Source organism: Eriocheir sinensis, chromosome 33 (genome assembly GCF_024679095.1).
Source record: "Eriocheir sinensis breed Jianghai 21 chromosome 33, ASM2467909v1, whole genome shotgun sequence".
NCBI lineage: Eukaryota > Metazoa > Arthropoda > Malacostraca > Decapoda > Varunidae > Eriocheir > Eriocheir sinensis.
In genome coordinates, this window is record NC_066541.1 from 16,409,514 (window position 1) to 16,417,458 (window position 7,945).

The window sequence follows — 7,945 nt, forward strand, 5'->3', positions numbered from 1 at the left end:
TTCTGTTTCTTTTTCTCTTCATTCCTTTACGTCCTCTTATTTCACCTCTTTTTTCCCTTCCCTTCATATCCTTGCTTATTCATATCTTTTTAGTTTCCTCTTTCTTTTCCGTTTCTTTTTTCTCTTCCTTCCTTTACGTCCTCCTTTTCCCCTTCCTTTCATTTCCTTGCATGTTCACATCTTTTGTTTCCTTCTTTTCCTTTTCCTTTTCTTTTCCTTCCTTTGCGTCCTCTTACTTAACATCTTTTTTTCTCCCTTTCCCTTCATTTCCCCGCGTTTATTCTCCCTCCATCCGCGAACTGGTGGCTGCGTGTTTCCCTTTTAGCTTCAAGGGGAGGCGCAGAGGTGACATGTGGCGTGGACAAGCGAATTGGAGGATGAAAAACCGTGCTGTTGTAACGTGTTTTTGTGTAGCTCTAATGGACTGCGTGGTTTAGTGGCCGTGGTGGTGGTGGGCGCAAGCTGTGATGATGTATGATTTGGTTTTGTGTGTGTTGAAGTTCGTGTGTGTGTGTGTATGTGAGGGGGAGAGTATGAGTGTGTGAACCGTCATGTGTGTAGTAGAGTGTGTGTGTTGCTGTGGTGTTCAGTATGTGAAGTGTAGTGTTTGCAGGTGGGTGTGGTGAGCATGAGAGATATAGTGCGTGTGTGTAGATGTGATGGGTGAGTTATGGTGAGTCCTGTGTGTGGTGAAGAAATAATGGTGTGTATAGGTGTGGTGTATGATGCAATAGTGTCAAATAGGGATGGGATAGCTTAGAGAACAAGGATAGGGGTGCGAATACCAACTCAGTATTATCCAAGAGAAAGAAAAATAACAAAGAATGATAGAAAAATAAAAACATCCCAAATAACTATCCAAATGAGAGAAGGAAAAGTAATATTCAGGGAGATACGAGACAGGGAAAAGATACGTATGTCCTTGTTTTCCATATTTTCCTACTTTCCTCCCTTTCCTCATATTATCCTCTTCTTTTCCAAATCCACTTCTTTCTCTTTCTCTTCCTCTCGACTACCTAGTTTAAACTCTTCTCATCATCCTCATTATCCTCACTTCTTCCTTCATTTCCTCCGCTTACTCTTACTTTCCCCTCCGCTCCCCCTTCATTTCCTCCTCTTCCTCCTTCTTTTCTCATTTTTCTCTCTTTTCAAATTCGCTTTTTCCTCTCGACTACCTGGTTTCAAGTCTTCTCATCCTCATTATGCTCACTTCCTCCTTCACTTCCTCTTACTTTCCCCTCCGCTTCCCCTTCGCTTCCCCTCCGCTTCCTCCTCTTCCTCTTGCCTGCCCAACTTAATCTCTGCTCCCCTTCCATTACAGTTGCACCGGTTGGAATCCCGTCCGTTCCCTTCCCATTCCATTAGACCCGCCGGCCGCCCGAGCCTCGCCTTACCTGTGTGAGGCTGTTCAGGTAAGTGGTCGCCCCAGGTGGTGGCTTCCCCCGCCTCGCACTCCCACGATACCTATTACCTGTCCTCTCACCTGCCCTCTTATTTCTTTTTGGTAACATCCTCTTTGGAGCCTCTTCTCGAGTTTTCGTGTTTAGCTTTTTTTCCTCTCTTTTTTTTCTTTTTCTGCTCTCTGTTTCTCTTTCCTCTGCCGGCTTTCTCTTTCTCTTCTCTTTCCTTGATCTGCGTTCTTCTCAATTTTCATCTTTTTTTATATATATATTCCCTGTTTTCTTTTCTTCTCTGTTTCTTTTCTTCTTTCTTTCTCTTCCTCTTGTTTCTTCTTCTTATTCTTTTTCTTTCTCCTCTTAACAGTTTCTTGCCCTGTCTTTTATGTTCCTCTTGCCAGCATCCTCACTTCTATTTTTTTTTTGTTTCACGTTTTTCTCAATTTTCTCTTTTCCTTTCTTCCATATCTCTTTCGTGTTTTCTATTTCCTGCCCCTCGTCCTTTTCCTCCGCGTCCTTGCCCTCATATTTCTTCTTGCTAACATTCTCTTTCCTTCTCGTTTTTGCTCCTTGTTTTTTCTTCTTTTTCTCCTCGCTCTTCCTACATGTCCTCTTTCCTCTTCCCCCTAATACCCTCTTTCCCACCTCCTTGCTTTCAACCCTTTCTTTCCTCTCCTCCTCCTCCTCATCGTCATCCTCATCCTCTTGCTTCTCCTCCTCCGCATTTTCCTCCTCCAGCGAATTTTCCTCATTCTCTTCTTTCTCTACCCTTGTTTATTCCACCTCCTCGACCTCGTTTCCCTGGTTATGATCATTGTCTCTCCTCTTTCTACTCCTCTCTACCTCCTCCTCTTCCTCTTCTTTTCCCCAGGTTCTTTTTTTAACTAATCCCTGCTCCACTTTCGCCTCACCTTACAACAGCACACCTCGTACACGCCGCCGCTACCTGTTCGTAATCGTGCTAATTAAGAGAGGCTTTACCTGCTTAAAAAGGCGAGTGGGAATGGACAAGTGCCCCCTCTTAGCCGCGTCTGCCCTCACGCCTTGCATCCACAGAAACGGGGATCAGGCGAAACACGCTCCGGGATTACGCTGTTTCGTAGTAGAGAGAGAGAGAGGGAGGAAGGGAGGGAGAAAGGGATAGGGGGAGGGGGGAGGGAAAGGGGGGTTGCTTTAGTGCTGTTTCTACATTTTTCAAGAGATTTATATTCAGTTTTCATTGAGAGAGAGAGAGAGAGAGAGAGAGAGAGAGAGAGAGAGAGAGAGAGAGAGAGAGAGAGAGAGAGAGAGAGAGAGAGAGAGAGAGAGAGAGAGAGAGAGAGAGAGAGAGAGAGAGAGATGCAGCTGGAAGAGAAAGAGGAAGGAAGTGTGGGGTTTAGGAAGAGGAGGAGCTTAACTAGAAGAAAAAATAATGTGTTAAGCGGAAGAGGTGGAGGAGCAGGACATGAAGAGAGAGAGAGATTAAAAGAAGGGAAATAAACGTAAGGAGAAACAAGATGGAATAAGAAAAAGAATTAAAGACAGGAAGGAATTAAAACAGAGGAAATAAAAAGATAAAGGAAAAGGCGAAGGTGGGAAATAAATGTGAGGAGAGACAAGACGAAATAAGAAAAGGAAAACTGAGGAAGGAGTGAAAAAAAGAGAAGAATAAGATAAAAAATATAGAAGGGAAAGATAAGGATTGGGGTGAGGAAGGGAAGAGAGAAAGGGAGAAGGTTAGAAATAAAAGTGGGGGAGAGAAAACAAAATAAGAAAAGGAGAAACTAAGGAAGGGATGAAACGAAAAAAATAAAGAAATAAAAAGAAGGCTCGGGGTAGGAAGGGAAGGGAGGAAGGCAGTAAAAAAAAAGCAAAATAAATAAAAAGAAAAAAAACAAGAGGGTGAGAGGGATATAACAGGGGACAGGTAGGGATGTGTGTGTGTGCGTTCGTGTGTGTATGTGCATGTGTGTGTTTACCTGTGTCACCTGGCTTACCTGGATCCTGCTAATGAGTTGTTGGGGCGTTTGCCAGCGACCGTTTGTTTCCGGGTCGTGATTTGGTGAGACCAAAAATCTCACCTGTCTGGAAGTTTTTTGTTTGTTTGTTTTGTCTCGTTTTATCTTTTTTCAGTGTCGCTCAGATTTTGTATATTTTTTGTGTTATTTTTGTGTGATTTAAGCTGCTTTGTGTGTGTGTGTGTGTGTGTGTGTGATGGGGGGAATAGCAAAATTTATATATATACGGAAGAGAGGAGATGCGGAAAGAAGGCAGAGAGGAATGAAGAGAAAGGAAAAAGGAAGAGAGAGAGAGAGAGAGAGAGAGAGAGAGAGAGAGAGAGAGAGAGAGAGAGAGAGAGAAAAAAACACGAAAACAAAAGCAAGAGATAAATAAAAGGGAAAATGACGGAATGACAGGAAAGAAGGAAAACACACACACACACACACACACACACACACACACACACACACACACACACACACACACACACACACACACACACACACACACACACACAGTAATGGGGTGACAGGTGCTCCCTTAGCAATTAATGTCTCTGCCTGAAATCAAAAAGAAAATTCGTTTTATATTGTGTTCCTATTATTCAAAGGACGCGACAGGCAGAGGACGGGACGGGGGACAATTATGTATATTTTTTTGTGCATGTATATTCAGTTTGCTGTTCCATACGGGGGCCTGTGTATGTATGTATGTATGTATGTATGAATAAGTATGTATATCTGTGCATGCTTGGGAAGAATGACTGTAGGAGAAGGTCTGTGTCTGTCTGTCTGTTTGTGTATCTCTCTCTCTCTCTCTCTCTCTCTCTCTCTCTCTCTCTCTCTCTCTCTCTCTCTCTCTCTCTCTCTCTCTCTCTCTCTCTCTCTCTCTCTCGGCACCATTATTCAGATTATCAGAGTCTGGATAAAATTTGCACAAGTTAGCTCGGGGTTCCGCGATAAACTTTCCGTCTTTTTCCTCCTCGACTCAACTCAGACTCGAAACATTTTGCGGACGCGGGGAGCAAATATTTAAGTGTGAGCAGTGTGAGGGGGCTTTAAAATGTGAGAACAGTAAAGGTTGGAGGAGGAGGAAGAGTGAATATAAGGAATGATGTGCTTGTAGAGGTCACGGTAAATATGAAAGGGATACAAAAGGGAAGCAAATATTTAAGTGTGAGCAGTGTGAGGAGGACTTAAATGGAAAATAAAATACGTAAAAAAAGGATGCTGAGTGAATAGAGAAAATGATGTGTGTGTAGAGGTCACGGGAAATATGGAAGGGATATAAAAGGGGAAACAGAAGAGGTTAAAAGTGGATACAAAGGAAATTGAAGGAATTAAAAATGAATAAAATGGTGTATGTAAAGGAAGTGGGATATAAGGAAACGATAGAAAGAAGAATAGACGAGGTTAGAAAAGAAGACGGAGGTAAAAGAATGAATAAGAGAAATGGTTAATGAGAGTGTAGAAGTAACGGAAAATATGGAAAGAGTAAAACGAAAGACGAAGAGGTGGAGATAAAAGAAAAGTAAGTGATTAAGATGGAAAGAGAAAAAGAAGAAAATAAACGAAAGTAGGAAAATGTGCATCAAGAAGTAAGAGAAAACAACAGCAAGTGAACCGAAGAGAATAGGAAAACAAATAAGAAGGAAAGAGAAGAAAGAAGAAAAACTACAAACGCGAGAAAAGGATATAGAGCAAGGAGTAACCGGGAACAAAAGGAAGAAGCCACAGAAAATGCAGTAGTTCCCCCTTTGAGGTTCACACAAGAGAATCCAATAAGCCAAAATCGTAATTAAGACCTAGTCACACCTTTCAAACCCATCATGTGTCTTAATATTTAGGGTTGGATTCTAAAGAGCGTCAGGAGGAGGAGGAGGTTCAGGTAGAGGAGGTTCAGGTAGAGAGGGTTCAGGTAGAGGCTTCAGGTAGAGCGCTCAGGTAGACTAGAGGAAATATAGGGGCGGAGGGGAAAAGAAAAATACGTAAGGGAAAAGGTGAGGCGAGGGAAGAGGAGATGGAGAGTATCTCATCAAAGGGAAAGGTAGGGAGTAGAGGGAGACTTTATGCCGCTACCTGAGTGGAGGAGTCAGGTACGCGAGCCAGGTAAGGAGGAGGAGGAAGAGAGAGAGGGAGAGGGAGAGGAGGGGAGAGACTAGGAACATAAAAGGAGTATGTAAATATAAAAGCGAAAAAAAGGTACGTCAAAGGAAAGGTGGATGAGGGAGAAAAAGGTGAAGGCTTCGGAAAATAAGATAAAAGAAGACGAGAAGGGAAGAAAAAATGAAGTAATGTAGGAAATGGATGCAAATACTTATGAAACAAACAAACAAAAAGTGGGAAAAAGGGTAAAATATAAAGGTGAAAAAGGCACGTCAAAGAAAAGATGGATGTCGGAGAAAAAGGTGAAGGCTTCGGAAAATAAGATAAAAGAAGACGGGAAGTGAAGCAAAAATGAAGGACTCAAGGAAATGGATACAAATACTTAATGAAACAAAATAAACTAGAAAAAAGGGTAAAATAAACCACTCGTGATAAATAGAAATAAATTATGAGTTGTGAAAATGCAAGAAGAAATTGGTGTTTGAAGAAGAAGAAAAAAACAAGAATAAATGGGAAAGGAGAGAGAGGTAAGGAAAGTACTGAAAATTTTAATGACAGGAGAATGGAAAGTAAGAGGAGTGAAGAAAGGAAGTAAAGGAAAAGAAAGAGAGATTAGGGAAGGGGGTAATATAGTTTGAAAGAAACAGAAGTAAACGAAAATAAATATGAATGGAAAGAGATATCAAGAAAGGGAGGAATGAAATTTGAAATAGCAGAAGAATGGAAATTAAGAAATGGGTAAAGAAAAGAAATAAAGGAAGGGAAAGGTAACGAAAAGAGAAAAAAGAAAAAGAAAAAAATGCTGTTAGTTGATGTATACAAATTTCACGAGCGGCAGGAAACTGAGAAAAGAAAAAAAATTGTGCAAGGTTAGAATATAAAGGAAAAACAGTAAAAGAAAACACGCCTTAGGGTAAGAGAAAAATCAAAGGCAACAAATTATGAGAGAACTAAACGTTGCATTTTCATATTTGTGGAAAAAAAAGAACAACCTGAGTGAGCGTGATTTTTATTTCGAGTTAAAAAGTTGTTGCTGCCCCGCGGTGAGAGAGAGAGAGAGAGAGAGAGAGAGAGAGAGAGAGAGAGAGAGAGAGAGAGAACTAAAGTTGTATCTCATATAAAACGTTGTGTGTTGAACTGATCCCTTCTTTCCTGTTTCACTTTTAAAATAAACAAAAACTCTGGCAAACATTCATCACTACTTATATGAAACAGCATATCTATTACAACAAGCTACACTGTCGACCTCCTCTTCCTCTTTGTCAGTCCATCTACCTCAAACAACTCAGTCTTCAATCTCTCTCGTTCCATCTATGAAGCTGTTATTTACCTCTTTCTCATCTGTGTCTCTGTCTCACTCCATCTTTTTCTCATCCCCATCAGGCAAGCTACATGGTCCTCAACAACCTCTTTATCGTTCTCTCTATTTTAAGCTACACTATCTTCCACCTCTTTCTCATCCCATTTATCTTAAGCTACACAACTCTTCCTCAACCTCTCTCATCTACACTATCTTACTCCTCCTCTTCCTGCTCATTCCATCTATCAAACTCCCTAGCATTCATCATCTACTTACATTTACCTACCTTCCATCTTCCACAAACTACGATCTACCCCAACTTCTTCCTCATCTTCATCTGGCAATCTACACTGTCTACCTCCTCTCCCTCCTCCTTCTCCTTCATCCACCCCACAAGCCACACGGTCATCCTCCTTAAGCTTTTCTCCGTGTCCGTCGAGGGAGTACACGCTGTAATTTCTCCCGGGAACACCTGTGCATTGCGTCACCTGTGCAGGGACGCGATAATTCAGTCCCGCGAGAGTTGTTTGTGATGACGCTTCTGGATCGGCTTCTAATTGAAAGATGGGGTGAATGCTCGGAGGAGGGGAGAGAGGGGGACGGGGGGGAAGGATATAGTGGGTGGGGGGAGGGGTGTGTGGGTAGATATGGGTGGCAAGGGTGTAAGAGTGCGTGTGTGTGTGTGTGTGTGTGTGTGTGTGTGTGTGTGTGTGTGTGTGTGTGTGTGTTTGGTCCCTAATGATTCACATGCATTCTTAATCACTAGTTCGTACGTTTCTTAGTTTTTATTTTATTTTATGTAAACAGAAAAGAAGATTTATATATTCGTTCCTCTTCCTTTCTCAGTATCAACTCTTTTTAATTTTTCCTCATTTTTTTTCATATTAGTTAATTTCCATAATTTTCCTGCTTTTTCTATGCATTATATACAGAAACTTATTATTATTATTATAATTATTATTATTATTTTAGTCATTTTTCTTCCTTTCCAAATTTTCTCAATCGCCATGTTTCCTGTTTTCCGCCTCCTCCTTCCGTGTTTCTTCTTTTCTCTCTTATCCTGGTTATTCTCTGCGTTAACGTACAGCAACTTTTATTATTAGGTTTGTCATATACTTCATCCTTTCCCAATGTCCACTATCGCCATATTCCCCTTGTTTTCA

At 41.4% G+C, this 7,945-nt stretch overlaps 1 long non-coding RNA gene across 1 annotated transcript in view; it reads left to right on the top strand.

The window, feature by feature from the left end:
• The window catches only part of LOC127006794 (uncharacterized), a 115,300-nt gene that overhangs the window by 19,218 nt on the left and 88,137 nt on the right, over positions 1–7,945 (top strand). Inside the window, exon 2 of the long non-coding RNA XR_007759761.1 lies at positions 1,322–1,412. This is a non-coding gene — a long non-coding RNA (uncharacterized LOC127006794). The remainder of the gene's footprint in view (positions 1–1,321; positions 1,413–7,945) is intronic.